Raw genomic sequence first — 17,559 nt, forward strand, 5'->3', positions numbered from 1 at the left:
CCTTTCTCCAGTCACTTTCCCCCTTTAGCTTCCACGGAACTGCTACCTGGACACCTGGTTTCTTGCATCAACCAGTCCATCTACTTGAACATTTTTCCTTCCTACCCACCCAGTTTTACTTAGTTCCTCCTTCTCGACAAAGCTTCCTGATAAACTGCCTCTGCTGGGGTTGGTCTCCCCCTACACCCTTTCCCTGCAGCCTTTCTAGTCTTCTCTGCTGTCTACCACGGCATTGTAAGTCACCTGGCTGGTGCCCAGGTGCAGGGGGCAGGCCCCGGAAGGCAGTGGCCACGTCTTTGGCCTGGGGCTGTGCGCAGGCACATCATCTGAGATTGCTTGCTACTTGCTCAAGTGGCATTGCCAGAGTGCACCGAATGTGCAAATAGGTAAAATCTAGGAAACCAGCCGATTTTCAGCTGTTTGTCCCCTCAACTGGAATCATAAAATGGGCACTTCGTAATCACCCGATCAATCCGATCCCTGTGTGAAGCCTATTTGCATCATTTAGGCCCACAGAATAATCTTACAGGGCCCCAGCTGGGAGATAGCCTGTGACAGCAACCACATTGGTCAACAGGAGCACAGACTCATCATCGCCCTTGGGGTGGTGATGGGGACCAAGAGAAGCCTGTCTTTGTAGGTGGCTCTCCCCTTACCCTGCAAAAGGCAACTGAAAACAATCTAAGCTTCTTTCGAACCAGAGATACAATGCTCAGTGATCCGCAGCATTATTCTTTATTGACATACAGTCACCGTTTACAATTTTGTAACACTTCATAATTATAAAGGTCTCTCACTTTATTACATTTCCTGTCATGCTCACAAATTACCCCATGAGGCAAGTTATTATCTTTGTTTTAGGTAGATGTAAAGTGAAGTCCAGATAGGGTGAGCAGCTTTGCCCAAGCTTTGCACATGATCAGTAGGCTGCAGGGCTTCCAGCCCCTTCTGTTAATGCTCCCTCCCATAGCTGGAGTAAGGAAGATATTCCTATACAGGATTACAGGTTTGGCCACCAAAATAGACGCAGAGCCCCTCTACCTATTATACATGTCATTTTTTTTAGGTGGGGACATGAAAGAGGCATGGGACTTGGAAGACAGATTCAGTTGAAATTAAGTTACTTTTCTTTTGCGGAGTTTGAAATATCTGTCAAAATATTTCCGAGTTCCATTTAAAAAGTGATGGCTATAATTTAAAGGCACTAGCTCACCAAAACCCTAACTACCAAGGGGCACTTTAGAAGTCAGTTCCCAGAAACAGCTCTCTCGACTTACGGAACCATGTCGCACATGTTGTTGAAACGAATGAAAATGATATTGGCTGATTCGGGCCTACAAAACTGCAATTTTGTGTAGTTTCACCTAATAGAAAGAATAGTTTTTTGGTTTACACTCTTGGCCAATTTTTTGCCTGCATCTTTATTCCTTTTGGGGAGTGGGGAGGGGAGATCACTCTGACTGGTCCTAAGAATATTTCTGCGAGGGAGCTCTCAGTGACACAAGAAGCCTTTACCTTCTGTGCCTCTCCTGTCCAAGAATTGCACATGACCGTCATCTCAGCAGGAGATTCGTGTTGGCTACACACGGTCACAGGCACATGTCGCCTGCCCAGAGATCATACTCAACCCTTAGCATATTCATTGACCTGTTTTCCAATGGAATTTGCTCAGATATTTTATAATCTGAAAACAAATGGAACTAAGGGATCATGAAATCTCTTTAACTCTTCCTGCCCCTCACCACACACATATCACAATTTCTTCTGGGTTCACTGATTTGTGGTAGTTATCAATGCAGCTTCCTTTTTTTAAAAAAAGGTTGTATTTATTTGAAAGAGAGAGAGAGAAAGCGAGTAGGGGGGAGGTGTAGAGGAACAGGGAGAGGAGCGGACTCTCCACTATGCAGGAAGCAGGTTGCGGGACTCGATTCCAGGACCCTGGGATCATAACCTGAACTGAGGATAGACACTCAACCGACTGAGCCACCCAGGCACCCTCAATGCAGCATCCTTTAATGAGATCCTTTGAGCAGAATTAATAAAATAAATTTCCTAGATGAAATTACCTTGTGCTTTTCTCTCTAAGCAACAGAGTGCAAGTTAGTAAAACAATTAATTGTTCAACTCCCCAGCAGTGCTAATAATGACTAAGCCAATAAAACAGAAGAGGTGTCCTTCTCCATTTCAGGATATGGTTTCGTGTTGTGTCTTGGCAACTGGACAAAGCTGCTGAGGCTTGCTGAATTTGTTTCCCTGTCTGTAAAATCTGAGTACCTGTGAAGCACCTCTCACGATTGGGTGTGCACGTGTGTGTGTGTAATAAATGTGTGTAAAATAGAGGCTTTGGGTAAAGGCTAGTTTCTTCTTTTCTCTTCCCTTCCATGTCTCTCTGACATGTGTGGCTAATTCTCGCTATATGTTGCTCAGTAAGTAGGTAGCTAGTCTGTGAGGAAAGCGCTTGACAGTTTGCAAGAAATGCTTTCATTACACAAAAAGATAGGACAGATATTATCCTTATTTTTTTTCTGATGGGGAAGCCGAGAGCAGAGTTGGTAAACAATTTGCATAAGGATAAAATAGAAAAATATACAAAACTCTGTTTGGGCAGCCCAGGTGGCTCAGTGGTTTAGCACCGCCTTTGGCTCAGGATGTGGCTATAATTGAGGACTCAGGATCAAGTCCCAAGTTGGGCTCCCTGCATGGAGCCTGCTTCTCCCTCTGCCTGTGTCTCTGCCTCTCTCTCTGGGTCTCTCATGAATAAATAAAATCTTAAAAAAAATATATAACACTAACTCTGTTTGGAAATGCAGCAAAACAGTAACAAAACACCAAATATTTACTACCAATTCAATGACGTGTTATCTAGTGGGCTCTGTAGGCCAAGTAAAGCAACGGGCCTGTACTGCGCGGTTATCTGCTTCGCGTGCCTTGCGGTTAAGATGTTTCAACCGTGATCTAAATGCCTGACAAGTAGGAACTGGAACAATCCTGAAGTTGATTTCCTTTTTACTCACCAGTGGAAAAAAGAATAGCGGAAGGGGAGAGGAACTAATACTGAGGTGGAACACTTAGCGTGCACCAGAACTTGTGCCAAGTTGCATGCTTCATCCTTTAGATTTCATAATTCTGGGAGGTAGGCATCTCCATTTTACAGATAACGCAGCTGAGACTCAGCGAGGTTAAATCACTTGAGCCAAATAATTCAGTCAATAAGAGGCAGCATTACCTTCAAACTCACATCTTGGCACCCTTTAAAAAAAAAAAAAAAAAAAAGATTGTATTGGGCAGCCTGGGTGGCTCAGCGGTTTAGCACTGTCTTCAGCCCAGGGCCTCCTCCTGGAGACACAGGATCGAGTCCCCCGTCGGGCTCCCTGCATGGAGCCTGCTTCTTCCTCTGCCTGTGTCTCTGCCTCTCATGAATAAATAAATAAAATCTTTAAAAAAAAAAAAAAGATTGTATTTATGTATCTGAGAGAGAGAGAGCATGAGCAGAGGGAGAGGGAGAAGCAGACCCCCCCCCCCATGAGCAGGGAGCCCTAACACAGGGCTCGATCCCAGGACCCTGAGATCATGACCCGAGCAGAAGGCAGACATCTCACGGGCTGAGCCCCCCAGGCGCCCCTTGACACTCTTCCACACTGATGGAGAGAGTACCCATTGGTAGACCTGGTAAAGGTAATTCTATCGATGTTAAATATTGATTTTCTTTGACTCAATTATTCTACTAATGGAAAGTTACGTTAAGAAAATCATTGAAAATATGGAGAGAAGCTGGCTGCATAAAATTCTTCTTTAGGGAGTTATTCATAATAGAACCTGGAACGAATCTAATAACCACCATGAGGGAAATGGCTAAGTAGATAATGCAGTGTGGAACTTTCACATGATGGAATAGCACACAGTTGGTAAAATAACCCGTCCCCAAAAGTTTGTAATACCATGAGAAACATGCATATAATAAGGTTAGGTGAAAAGGACAAGATATTAGGATCTATCTATCTGTATAGAACTATATAATAATAATCTCAGCTATGTTAATAATACACACAGAAAAAGAACATGAACGCCGAACACCAGAACGTTAGCAGCGATTATCTTTGGGCAGCATAATTATATTAATTACTTTTTTCTTTGACTTTTAATTGAATTGGTTTTTATTTTTTAAATTTTAACTTTTATCTGTAAGGATTACCTATTGTGTCCAGGCCTGGCTAAGAGGAAATAGCTTCCAAAATCATATACAGCATAAAGGGCTGGGACCTGTCTCTTGCAGCGTCCTGCTGACACTCCCAGGGGGTACTCAGAGCATCAAAACTCAGACCAGGTGGGGCGGCTGGGGGGCTCAGCAGTTGAGCACCTGCCTTGGGCTCAGGGCGTGACCCCAGGGTCCTGGGATCGAGTCCCGCATCGGGCTTCCCGCAGGGAGCCTGCTTCTCTCTCTGCCTGTGTCTCTGCCTCTCCCTCTGGGTCTCTCATGAATAAATAAATAAAATCTTTTAAAAAAACCAAATAAACAAATTCAGACTAGGTCCTCCTGGCTCTTATGCCAGGAAAGATGACCAACCTCCTGAGATTAGTGGAGGGGTGGAGGGGGAGAGTCGGAAACCTGAACTTAATGTTGATCATTAAAAAAAAAAAAAAAAAAAAAGCAGCAAACCAACAAAAACAGTCAGGAGTTGAAGTCACACTCAAGGGTTTAGGGGACCTGGCTCCGTTCCGTTTGCAGAGTGTGTTTCTCAGATTCTAAGAGGGCCAGAGCTCCTGGATGGGGCTGGAGGTGGCTCCGTGAAGAGGGTGGAGAGAAATCCTTAAACATTTTTACTTGGCCCTGCCCGTCCCCTCCTGTCTACACCACCACTTGTCAGCCCTCACCCAGATTCCATCAAGAACTCTCAGCTCTTAAAAAAAAAAAAAAAAAAAAAAAAGAACTCTCAGCTCTTTACCCTGCCTCCAGCCTGGCCCTGTGCTGGGCCAGTGACTTCCCTGCCACCCAAGCCACGTCCCATACATCAGTGTGACTTGGCTTCTCCTCTGCTTACAGTCCTCCCGTGGTGCTCTACAGCCCTTGGGGTGCAAAGTGGTTCCTTACCTGTTTCTGTTCCTGCAGCTGCTACTTAAGGGCTCTAGCAGCCTGACCCCACTCACCTCTCTGGCCTGCTGTCTTTCCAGGGTCTCCCCACACTTCCACACATCGGCCACCCAGCCCTATGATACACCTGCACCCCCCACCCCAGCACACATCTAGCCTTCTCTCACCTTCTTTTTCAGCTGTTTGCTTACATGGCTTCTGTCCGACTCCCCACCTCCTGCTCACCCCCCCCCCCCGCGACAAACATACACACCCACACTCACACCCACACACACTTTTTGCCCACTCAACTGCTGTTCATCCTTCAAAATTCACCCCAAGCATTGCCTTTTCTGGGTAATCTTCTCTGACACACATTCCTTCCCTAAGCCTTCATCCTGATTCAAGTGGCTGTTTTCGGGTCCTTCTAGCTTCTGTACCCTGCTCTCAGCACTAATCATGATTTACTTGGCTGTCCCCAGCTAGACCAACATTTGTGGTAGCAGACACCATATCTTCATGACCTTTGGATCCCAGTGTTTGGTAAGTGCTCCTCAATGCAATTTTTATTGAATTTGTGAATTAATTAAACAGGATCCAGAAGGAGAAGATGGGGGAAAGATGACAAAGGTGGAAGGTCATGCCATTTCTATGATGGGAAATAAATCCCAGTACCATCAATGATCAATAATGCCAACGATTCTTCTTTTCTCTCTCTCTTTTAAAGATTTTATTTATTTATTTGACACACACGGAGAGAGAGAGAGCACAAGCACGAGGAGCAGCAGGCAGGAGGAGAGAGGGAGAAGCAGACTCCCCACTGAGCCAAACACGAGGCTCGATCTCAGAACCCCAGGATCATGACCTGAGCCGAAGGCAGATGCTTAACTTATTGAGCCCCTCAGGTGCCCCCCATTCTTCTTTCCTTGTCACCATATCTTTTCTTCGTTCCCATGGCTCCTTAAATCCCATGCTTCTCATGGTGATGTCTAAAGTTATGAGAAAATATATCTGTCTCAAGCAGCGTCAACAACCCTGCACAGGTGTGTCACCTGACATGGGGCCTGGTACTGAGTCCACACGGAGTCAGAGCGAAGGAAGCGAGGGCTGGGGGCTGTGCAGGTGGGACAGGCTCCGCTGGCAGCACAGGCGTCAGAGGAATCAGGAATGCTTCCCTGCTGTCAATCTGTCTTTCTGTCTTCTACAATCTGACTCCTACCACAGTACAACACAAACCCCAACCCTGCCATATAGACGAGCAGCGTTACAATTGGTCCCCTGTCTCTCTCTCTCTCTCTCTCCTCTCTTTTCCATATACACACAACATATGTTTATGAAGAAATTACTTAATGACTGGTAATCTTTGTTTCAAAGTCTGGTGTCTTCACTTTACATTTTAATTTAAATTAAATTGTAATTTAATTTACACATCCACCAGAATAAAATTGTAAAATTCAAGACATCTTTTTTTTTTTTAAGATTTTATTGTTTTATTTTAGAGAGAGAGAGAGAGATAGAGAGAGCACGAGCAGGGAGGGGCAGAGGGAGAAGCAGGCTCCCCACTGAGCAGGACGCCCAACATGGGACTCGATCCCAGGACTCCAGGATCACAACCTGAGCCGAAGGCAGATGCTCAACCACTGAGCCACCAGGTGATCCCAAAACATCTTAAAAGCTAAAACATAATATCTGAGCTAAAAAGGGTAAACATTTTGGGAAGGGAATCTCGTTGTTATGTTTGCTGGAATAGAACTATGATCTTCTATTAGCATATTGAATATGTCTCGATGTTTCCCCTTTTCCTTCCTCTCTGTTCCCCTGAGATGCACTTTTGCCTTGGAGCCTCATGAATTCTTGCTGCGACCACCACACCCAGCACGAGGACTGCTCACCAGTGGTGGCCTAAATGTCCTCCTGCAAGGCTCTGTGGCACCGCTGAGACAAAGTACGCTTTTCAAGTCCTTACCAAAGGCCAGGGGATTAAAAAATAGAAATCAAACGACATACCATGATTTGAGCTTGCCTTAGGAGATAGGGCTTCTCCCAGGAGTGCACAGGCCTCATTCTTCTCCACACGGAATGTTGGGAAAATGGAGAGGCCTCTCCTGCAGCTGTTCTAACTTCTAGCCTGCTCTAGTGAGGGCAGAAATTAGTTCAATGCACACCATTTGGAAGTCCCCTCGCTGACACCAAAGCCAAGTGAGAGCACCTGAGTTCCCTATCATGCCACAAATCAGGATTCTTACGGGGTGACATGCGTCCTCCCTGTTGGACTGATATGAGGAGTCATCTTGCTGGGGTGGTCACATCTCAGTCTAGTAATGCAACAGCCACCAAATACACATGACAAAAGGTAAACGTTCACTGTAACGAGGGAATCATTTACAAATTGCAGTTAGCTGAGAAACTAGGAAAGATACCGTTAGCTTTAGTTTATATAGAAAATAATTCTCAAGACATAGGTTAAATTAGAAGAAATAGCAGCATCCTACGACTTAAGAGGTAATCTTCTAATTTTTACTTATCCCTTTAATTGAGTTTCAATTAAATTTTTGAATTATTTTTCATTGATCTTTCTTGGATTGAAGAAAGGGTGAGCACATATCCCAGTTTTTTGGCATGGAGGAGTTCCCAGGACTCAGGGCTTTCTGTGCTAAAAAGAACAGTACTGGGTGAGCCAGAATGGTTGTCACCCTAATTACAGACCCAAATGGGAACCTAATTTAACTGTGAACTCTTTCTTTAGGAATATTCACATACACTTGATATCTTGCATACAATTTCATGAATTGCAACTCGAAATACATTTGTGAGCCTCAGATGTTCATGGACCCTGGGTTAAAAGATTCTGACCTAAATAAATGCAACTTGGATTTTTTAAAGATTATTTATTTATTTATTTATTTATTCATAGAGACACACACATAGAGAGAGAGGCAGAGACACAGGCAAAGGGAGAAGCAGGCTCCATGCAGGGAGCCGACGTGGGACTCGATCCTGGGTCTCCAGGATCACTGAAGGTGGCGCTAAACTGCTGAGCCACCCGGGCTGCCCTCATCTTGGATTTTTATGTAAGCTTAAATCTTGATTTCCTAAAGTAAAATGATTCTCTGTGCAAAGAGTCAATCCTAATTACCTTTTTTGAGATTTTATATAATTGAAAACAATTACTATTGAAGTATTGCATATTGAAGTATGCAATGTTATATTAGTTTCAGATACACAACGTAGTGATTGGACAATTCTGTACATTACTCACTGTTCACCTTGATAAGTTTAATTACCATCTGTCACCATACAACATTATTACAAGGTTATGGACTATATCCCTTATGCTGTACTTTTTATCTTAGTGACTTACTTATTTTATGACTAGAAGCTTATCCCTCTTAATTCCCTTCACCTATATGCCCATCCCCCCACTCCCTTCCTTTCTGGCAACCAGCAGTTCCTTCTCTGTATTTAAGTGTCTATTTGTTTGTTTGTTCACTTGTTTTGTTTTTTAGATTCCACATATAAGTGAAATCATACGATATTTGTCTTTGTCTTATTTATTTTTATTTCACCTAGTTTAATACTTTCTAGGTTGATACATGTCGTTGCAAATGGCAAGAGTTCATTCTTTTTTATGGCTGAGTAATATTCATATATATACATATACATATATATACACACACACTACCTCTTCTTTATCCACTCATCTATGAATGGACACTTGGGTTGCTTCCTTATCTTGGCCATTGTACATTAATGCTGCAATAAACATCGGGGTACATATATCTTTTTAAATCAATGTTTTCAATTTCCGTGGCAAAATACACAGTAGTGAAATTACCGGATCATATGACATTTCTATTTTTAATTTTTTGAGGGCCTCCATACTGTTTCCACACTGATTGCACCAATTTACATTCCTACGGATAGTGCACAAGGGTTCTTTTTTCTCCACATTCTTACCAACACTTGATACTTTTTGTCCTTTTGATGTAGCCATTCTGACTGGTGTGTGGTTGTATCTTACTGTGGTTTTGATTTGCGGTTTCCTGATGGTTAGTGATGTTGGGTATCTTCTCATGTGTTTGTTGGCCATCTGTATGTCTTCATTGGAAAAATGTCCACTCAGGTGCTCTGCTTATCTTTAATAAATATTTTTTGGTGTTGTAAAATATACTTTGAATATGAACTCCTTATTGGATATATCTGATATTTGCAAATTATCTTTTCCCATTCACTAGATTGCTTTTTTGTTGTGTTCATGGTTTCCTTCACTGTGCAAAAGCCTTTTATTTTGGTGTGTCCCAATAGTTTATTTTTGCCTTTGTTTCTCTTGCCTAAGGAGACAGATGCATAAATAGGTTGCTTAGGCCAATGTCCAAGAGATTACTGCCTGTATTTTCTTTTAGGAGTTTTATGGTTTCAGGCTTCACAGTTAGGTCTTCAGTCCAGTTAAAGTTTATTTTTGTGTATCATGAGATTGTCTTTTTCCTGTTGTATATTCTTGCCTCCTTTGCCATAGATTAATTGACCATATATACATGGGTTCATTTCTGGGCTCACTATTCTGTTCTCTTGATTTATGTGTCTGTGTGCCAGTGCCAAAATCTTTTGCTTACAAAAGCTTTATAGCATATCTTGAAATCTGGAATTGTAGTACCTCCATCTTTGTTTTCTTTCTCAAGGTGGCTTGGTTATCCAGGGTCTTTTGTGGTTCCATATACATTTTTGGATTGTTTGTTCTAGTTCTATGGAAAATACTATTGACATTTTAATAGAGATTGAATTGAATCTGTAGATTGCTTTGAGTAGTATGGACATTTTAACAATATGAATTCATCCAATCCATGAGCATGGTATATCTTCCCATTTGTTTGTGTCAGTTTCATTTCTTTGATCAGTGTTTTATAGTTTTCTGGGTACAGGTCTTTTACCTCCTTGTTTAAACCAATTCCCAGATATTTCATTCTTTTTGGTGCAATTTTATTTACTTATTTATTTTTTGGTGCAATTTTAAATGGGATTAGGATTCTCTTCCTCTCCTCTGCCCCTCCCCACCTCTTACACATACATGCCTGTTCTCTCTCTCTTTTTTTTTTTTTTTTTTTTTTTTTTTTAAAGAAAGATCTTTTATTTTTTTTAATTTTTATTTATTTATGATAGTCATAGAGAGAGAGAGAGAGGCAGAGACACAGGCAGAGGGAGAAGCAGGCTCCATGCACCGGGAGCCCGATGTGGGATTCGATCCCGGGTCTCCAGGATCGCGCCCTGGGCCAAAGGCAGGCGCCAAACCGCTGCGCCACCCAGGGATCCCTCTCTCTCTCTTTTTTTTCTCTTTCTCTCTCTCTCCAAAAAGAATCTAGCAGGCCCACATTTAATTATTTTATACTTAAAGATTTTTCAAAATAAAAAGTAATACATATTCATTATATAAAAATTAGAACCCACAAAAAAAAATATACCTGAGAAAATGTAAATCACTGAAAAATCACTTGGAGATCATTACTGTGATCATGTTGGTATAGTTCTATCTAGTCTTTTAAAAATTAAACGATAAAAATTTATAAGGTCATCCTCAATTATTTTTCTTTTCTTTTTTTTTTTTAAATTTTTATTTATTTATGATAGTCACAGAGAAAGAGAGAGAGAGGCGGAGACATAGGCAGAGGGAGAAACAGGCTCCATGCACCAGGAGCCCGATATGGGATTCGATCCCGGGTCTCCAGGATCGCGCCCTGGGCCAAAGGCAGGCGCTAAACCGCTGCGCCACCTAGGGATCCCCTATTTTTATTTTCTATATATAATTGTAATTATATTGTGAGTATTTCAACAAATAATTAACTAGAACTTTAACATGAATTTTAATGTCTGCTTAAGATTTTATCAAATGATATACCATAATTTATTTAACCATCCCTGAAAGGAAAAAGTTTCATTTTTTTCTGCTTTACTCTCAACACTCTCCACTCGATATTTCACTTTCTGTCACCAAATGCATATGGGTTTTTTCCCATACCAAGCAATTATCTAATTCTCTTTGGGCACCACCACCTGGGTGTCCTACCATTTCATTCAATACTCTTACTTGGAGTTAACGTCAGGTCCCACAGGTTAAGGCCTCAGTCTCCCAAGACTAATCCCCCAGCTTCAGACCCCAATCACAGGTTGTCACCCGTGCTTCTGATCAACCAGCTATAACTCGGGTTTTCACGATCCCTCCTTGGGTTTAGTAATTGCTAGAATGGCTCACAGGCCTTAGGAAAACAGTTTACTTGCCAGTTTACTGGTCTATTATAAAAGGATATGACTCAGGAACAGGCAGATGGAAGAAATGCATAAGACAAGGAATGGGGAGAAGGGATTCAGAGCTTCCATGCTCTGTCTGGGCACATGCCACCTCCCCCAGCACCTCCCCGTGTTTACCAACTCAGAGGCTCTCCAAACCCCATACTTTAGGAATTTTATGGAGGCTTCATCATACGGGCATGATAGATTATTAACTTAATCTCCAGGCCCAAGCCTAAGGATAGGAGGTGGGGCTGAACATTCCAAGCTTCTAACCATGGCTTGTTCTTTCTAGTGACCTGAAGCTCCAGGAGCCCACTGAGATTTGCCTCATTAGAACAAGAAACTCTTGTATCACTCAGGAAATTTTAAAGGATTTGAAGCTCTATATCAGGAACTGGAGTCAAAGACCAAATATCAGAAGATTCTCCCAGAATCTTTATTACTTAGGAAATTCTAAAGGCTTTAGGAACTCTGGCTGGGAGCCAGGGTTAAAGACTAAAATTAATGTATTTCTTATTATATCACAATATCACAATTTCCTAATCAGTGTTGTTACCAGTTATTCACTATTATATTTGTTACATTTAATACTTTAAAGAATACATCTCAATTTTTGTGTACTTTTTTTCCTAGGGTGAAAATTTTAAAAAATATCTTCAGGAATATTGCCAAAATTTCTCTCAAGAAATTTATACCAATTCACTATATCACTAACACTGTATATATACATAGCATTAGTTTTCACCCTGGCCTACATTGGGCATATTACTTATCTATTGCAGGTTAATAAAGTAGCCCTTAAAATTTGTCAGCTGAAAACAATAAACATATATTGTCTCAGTTTCTGCTGGTCAGGGATCTGAGCTGGGTGTTTCTGACTTAGGGGTTCTCATGAGATTGCAGTTCAGCTGTTGGCCAGGACTGATGAATCAAGGGTCAACTTGAGGAGGATCCACTTCCAAGTTCACTCACTGGCTGGTGGCCAGACACATTTGTTCCTTGTCATATGGGCCACTTAATAGGGCAGTTCACCACATAGCAAGCAGCTGGCTTTCCTCAGAGCAAGTAAGCAAGGGAAAGAGAGTACCCGAGAAGGAAGCCTCAGTCTTTTATAACATCTTTTTTTTTTTTTTTAAGTGAACTCCACGCCCAATGTGGAACCCAGGGCGGGGCTTGAACTCATGACCCTGAGATCAAGACTTCAGTCGAGATCAAGAATTGGTTGCTTAACAGACTGAGCCACCCAGGTGCCCCTATAACTTCATTTTGAAAGTAAGTCCCATCATGTTGCCATATTCTTTTTATTAGAGCAGGTGCATGCCACACTCAGGGGGAGGGGATTATTCAAGGGCATTCATACCAAGATCTAGAGACTGTTTATCACAGCATATTGCCTTACATAGTGTTTTCATTTCAACATAAAGCTTGACCAAAAGTAACCATTCAGTTTTATTTTGCTTTGTTTATATTTGGTTACCTGTATAGTTTAACGTGTGTTTGTTTACTAAGTTAATATTTTATCTGGTAAGCTAATACGTATTGAGCATTTCTATGAGCCGGGCACCGAGCTAAGAATTTTATATACATTTTCTCATGTAGTCTTCCCAACAACTCAATAAGGCAGGCACTATTATTAACCTCATTTTACAGATGAGGACACTGAGGCACAGGGTGATTGAAGTTACCAAAGGTTATATAACTGGTAAGCAAGGGAGTCCCACAATCCATGTTCTTTTTTTTAAAAAATTTTTTTTTTTAATTTTTATTTATTTATGATAGTCACACACAGAGAGAGAGAGAGAGGCAGAGACACAGGCAGAGGGAGAAGCAGGCTCCATGCACCGGGAGCCCGACGTGGGATTCGATCCCGGGTCTCCAGGATCGCGCCCTGGGCCAAAGGCAGGCGCCAAACCGCTGCGCCACCCAGGGATCCCCACAATCCATGTTCTTAACCATAATCTTATCTCATATGCCTCTTATGCCCATGTACATATTTGTACTTTAAACATATGTATGTATCCCTAAACAATATATACGATGTTCTAAAATTAGACACAAATGATATACATACAAATAATTTGACAATTTTCTTTTTTTCACTGAACACTGGCTTCGAGCTTTCTCCATGTTGATAGATACACATACATTAATTCAGCTTAACTCCTCAGTAGCATTCCATTGTAGGAATGATATAAACTAGTTTCTTTTCCTATGAAAAACAGTTATTTGGTTTCAAGTTCTTCTCAATTAAAGGTAATGCTACACTGAACAGCCTTCTACATGTTTTCTTTGGCATATTTCTCTAGAGTAGACACCTCAAGTGACGTTGTTGGCTACCAGCGCTCATACCTCTCCAAAATGGTCATGGCAGTCTACTGGCCAACAATGTTGAGCATTTCTGTGGTGCCAATATTTTTGCTATGAACTTGCTAGGACTGCCTTTGCTGAGTAACAGACCGGGTGGCCTAAACAACAGAAATTTATTTTCTCATAATTCTGAAGACTAGAAGTTCAAGATCAAAGTGTTGGTAGGTTGGTTTCTTCTGAGGCCTCTCTCACTGGCTGATAGAGAACCATCTTCTCCCCATCTCCTCACATGGTCTTGCCTCTGTGTCTGTGTCCTGATCTCCTCTTATAGGGACACTGGTCTTATTGGATTAGAGCCCATTCATGCGACCTCGTTTTAGCTTAATCACCTTTATTTATTAATTTTTTAAGATTTTATTTATTTATTCATGAGAGACACAGAGAGAGAGGCAGAAACACAGACGGAGAGTCTGATGTGGGACTTGATCTCAGTACCCTGGGATCATGCCCTGAGACGAAGGCAGACACAACCGCTGAGCCACCCAGGCATCCCACCTTAATTACTTTTTTAAAGGTCCTATTTCCAAATACAGTTATATTCTGAGGTCCTGGGGCTTACGACATCAATATATGAATTTGGGGGGACACAGTTCAGCCTCTAATACTTAGCAACACTTGGGTTTATAAATCTTGATGGTTTTAAAAATCAACTGAATGTTTGTAAATGATCTTATGTCATTTGACCTGTGTTGGGATGTCTGTTTTTCCCTACTAGACAGCAGTTCTTGAAGTTAGGGCCCTTGTTTTACTAATCGTTGTAAGCCCCACTGGGAAACCATAGTTGACATTTAGTAAATAATTATTTTTGAATTGCATTTTTTAAACCAACTTGAAGACAAAGAGGCCAATAGGTTCTATCAGCTTTGCCTGGTTAAAACTCTTATTACCAAAATACTTTTTAAAGTTGTTTTTATTAATCTTGAAATTTGTCAGGGACGTAGCTATCATTCATGTAAGTAATTCCCTGACTGAATTACCCAGTTTGCAGTTTATCAAGGCTTTCTGCTTTTTTTTTCTTCTTTTGCTATGAGTCCCTGAAAAGCATTTCACAGATTCCTAAAAATCCCAGTATATCTAGACAAGGTGGGGACACAGTGTAAGCAAAATACAAAGTCAACCTAATTCACTTTGGTTTTTGGTTCTGCCAAAGGGATGAATCAGCTGAGGTAATGAAGACTGAGAATGAACATATCAAGTTATCTAATTAGAAAAGATACTTGATCTAGATGTGAAGCATTTGTTTTTATAAATTCTTTTATCATTTTATGAATAAATTTTTAAAATATTTTATTTATTTATTTATTCATGAGAGACACAGAGAGAGGCAGAGACACGGGCAGAGGGAGAAGCAGGCTACCTGCAGGGAGCCTGATGCAGGACTCCATCCCAGGAGCCCCGGATCACGCCCTGAGCTGAAGGCAGACGCTCAACCACTAAGCTCTGAGCCGCCCACCGGGTGTGTCCCTCTTTTACTTTTTTTTTTTTAGAGAGAGAGAGAGAGAATGAGAGAGAGAGTGAGCACTAGAGAAGGGAGTGTGTGCACTGAAGCAGTGGGAGGGAGGGGCAGAGGGAGAAAGAGAGAGAATCTTAAGCAGGCTCCACGCTCAGCACAGAGCCCAACTTGAAACTCATGCTGACCACCCAGAGATCATGGCCTGAATCGAAATTTAGACCCCGACGCCCAACAGCTTAACCAACTGAGCCACCTCGGTGCCCCTGGAGGAGGAATCATTTGGTGATTTCCTGAAGAGATGCAATCTCATAAGCAGTCCAACCGGTATTAGTTATTTGGATTTCCTGAGAAACTTCCAGGATTGCAATGATGAGGGGACCATGTACAAAATCCTCTCCAGGTCCATGCACAGGCTGTACAGACCCTCCACGTGGCTATGATATTCGAATCCACTAACCACTGATAAACTTGCAGGCAGACTCAGATTCCTCCTCAGATTCCCCACCTCCTGGTGCTGTGCCTCCCTGGAGACCTGTGTCAATGGACGTGGGGCAGCCTGATTCACACGTGGTCCGTGAGAACTTGGCCTTTGGGAACAAAGGTGCTACAGGAATGAAACTCCTCTGTGTGGTTAATAAAATTATTACAATTATTATTAAAATTTCTTTCATATAGAGATCCCTGGGTGGCTCAGCGGTTTAGCCCCTGTCTTCGGCCCAGGATGTGGTCCTGGAGTCCTGGGATCGAGTTCCACATCGGGCTTCCTGCATGGATTCTGCTTCTCCCTCTGCCTGCGTCTCTGCCCTCTCTCTCTGTGTGTGTGTGTGTGTGTCTTTCATGAATAAATAAATAAAATCTTTTAAAAAATAAAAAAATAAAATAAAATAAAATAAAATAAAAACTTTCATGTAAGAATTGGTCTACCTTCCCTGGCTGAGGAGGTTACCCAGCGTCTTGGGAGCATACTGAAGTTCTAATTTGGTATGACTCACTTCCCCCTTGATGTTCCAAACAACTCCTTAATGTTCCCACTGCCACACTTTATTTTTAGCTCTGGCCTTCTGCAGCACTTGACCTTTTGCCGGGATAGAGCAGTGTACTCAGGAGCTCAAACCCACAGCCTTCCCTGTCCTGTGCAACGCAGGGGATGTTAGATTATACCTTCTTTGGAAGATCGCAATCCTGAATGGTCTTTTAGGACAAAGTGAAGCTGTACACACACACACACACACACACACACACACACACACCCTTTCGTAACATTGCCTTGCATGCCTGGATTATAGTCATTTTGTTTGTGTCTCTTCTGCCATCTGCTACAAGAGATTAATATAATCAACATTTATAAAGATATTTTCTTAAATATTTCTTTATCAAAGATAGAAAGATTGAGAGAGAGAGTGTGTGTGCAAGTAGGAGGAGGGGCAGCAGGGGAGGGAGGGAGAGAGAAGCAGACTCCTCACTGAGCATGGAGTCCAACCCAGGACCTCATCACAGGACCCTGAGATCATGACCTGAGCTGAAATCAAGTGTCAGACACTCAACTGACTGGGCCACCCAGGTGCCCCTTTATGAAAATATTTTAAAAATGTGGATAAGGATCTTGTACCAAAAGAATCATCTCGATTGTCTTAGAATAACAAAAGCTTGGAAACAGCATTCAAAAATAGAAGACCAATAGGCCAATCATGGAATTTCCATACAATGAAACGCCATGCAGCCAGTTGAAAGGATTGCTCAGATTTTTTATTGAAGTGGGAAAATGCTAATTATGGAATATTAAGTGAGGAAAACTTAGGTCCCAAACTACAAATGCAGATGGCGGCTGTGCCTTCGTGTCACCATGCTTGCTCGACAGCTCCCCCACTGGGCTCCCTCATCCAGGCATGACCCCTGCAATCCATCCTCCTCATCAAAGCTAGAGAGGTCTTTTCAAAATTCAAATCTACTCTTGTCCATTCCACACTTAACGCTCACCAACGAGGGGGGCAACAGTCTCTAGAAAATGCTCCAGCTCATGAACACGGGGTCCAGCGCCCTTGGTAATCCTGCCGCTGGTGCTCTTCAGCACCTCCTCTCTGGTGGCCTCTTCCCCGTCTGAGGCACTGTTCTTGGCGCTGACAGGACTTCCACCTCTGGTGCTTTCTGACTAGAATGCTGTTACCTTCTCTTTGCCTTGATATCTTGTCATCCTTTACATCTCAGATGGGAAGGTCTTCCTCATCCCTACTCTGCCTTGCTTGCTCCTTCTCTATGCTTCCATGACTCTCTGTGTGTCCCCTTCTTCTAGAACTTACTGCCCTTTGACCTCATTGCTACTTTCCTTACCCATGAGAGCCAGGTCTATGTCACGTCCATTATTTTGTTCCCAGCAGACAGCATCATGGGG

Source organism: Canis lupus, chromosome 16 (assembly GCF_003254725.2).
Source record: "Canis lupus dingo isolate Sandy chromosome 16, ASM325472v2, whole genome shotgun sequence".
In the NCBI taxonomy this organism is placed as follows: Eukaryota; Metazoa; Chordata; class Mammalia; order Carnivora; family Canidae; genus Canis; species Canis lupus.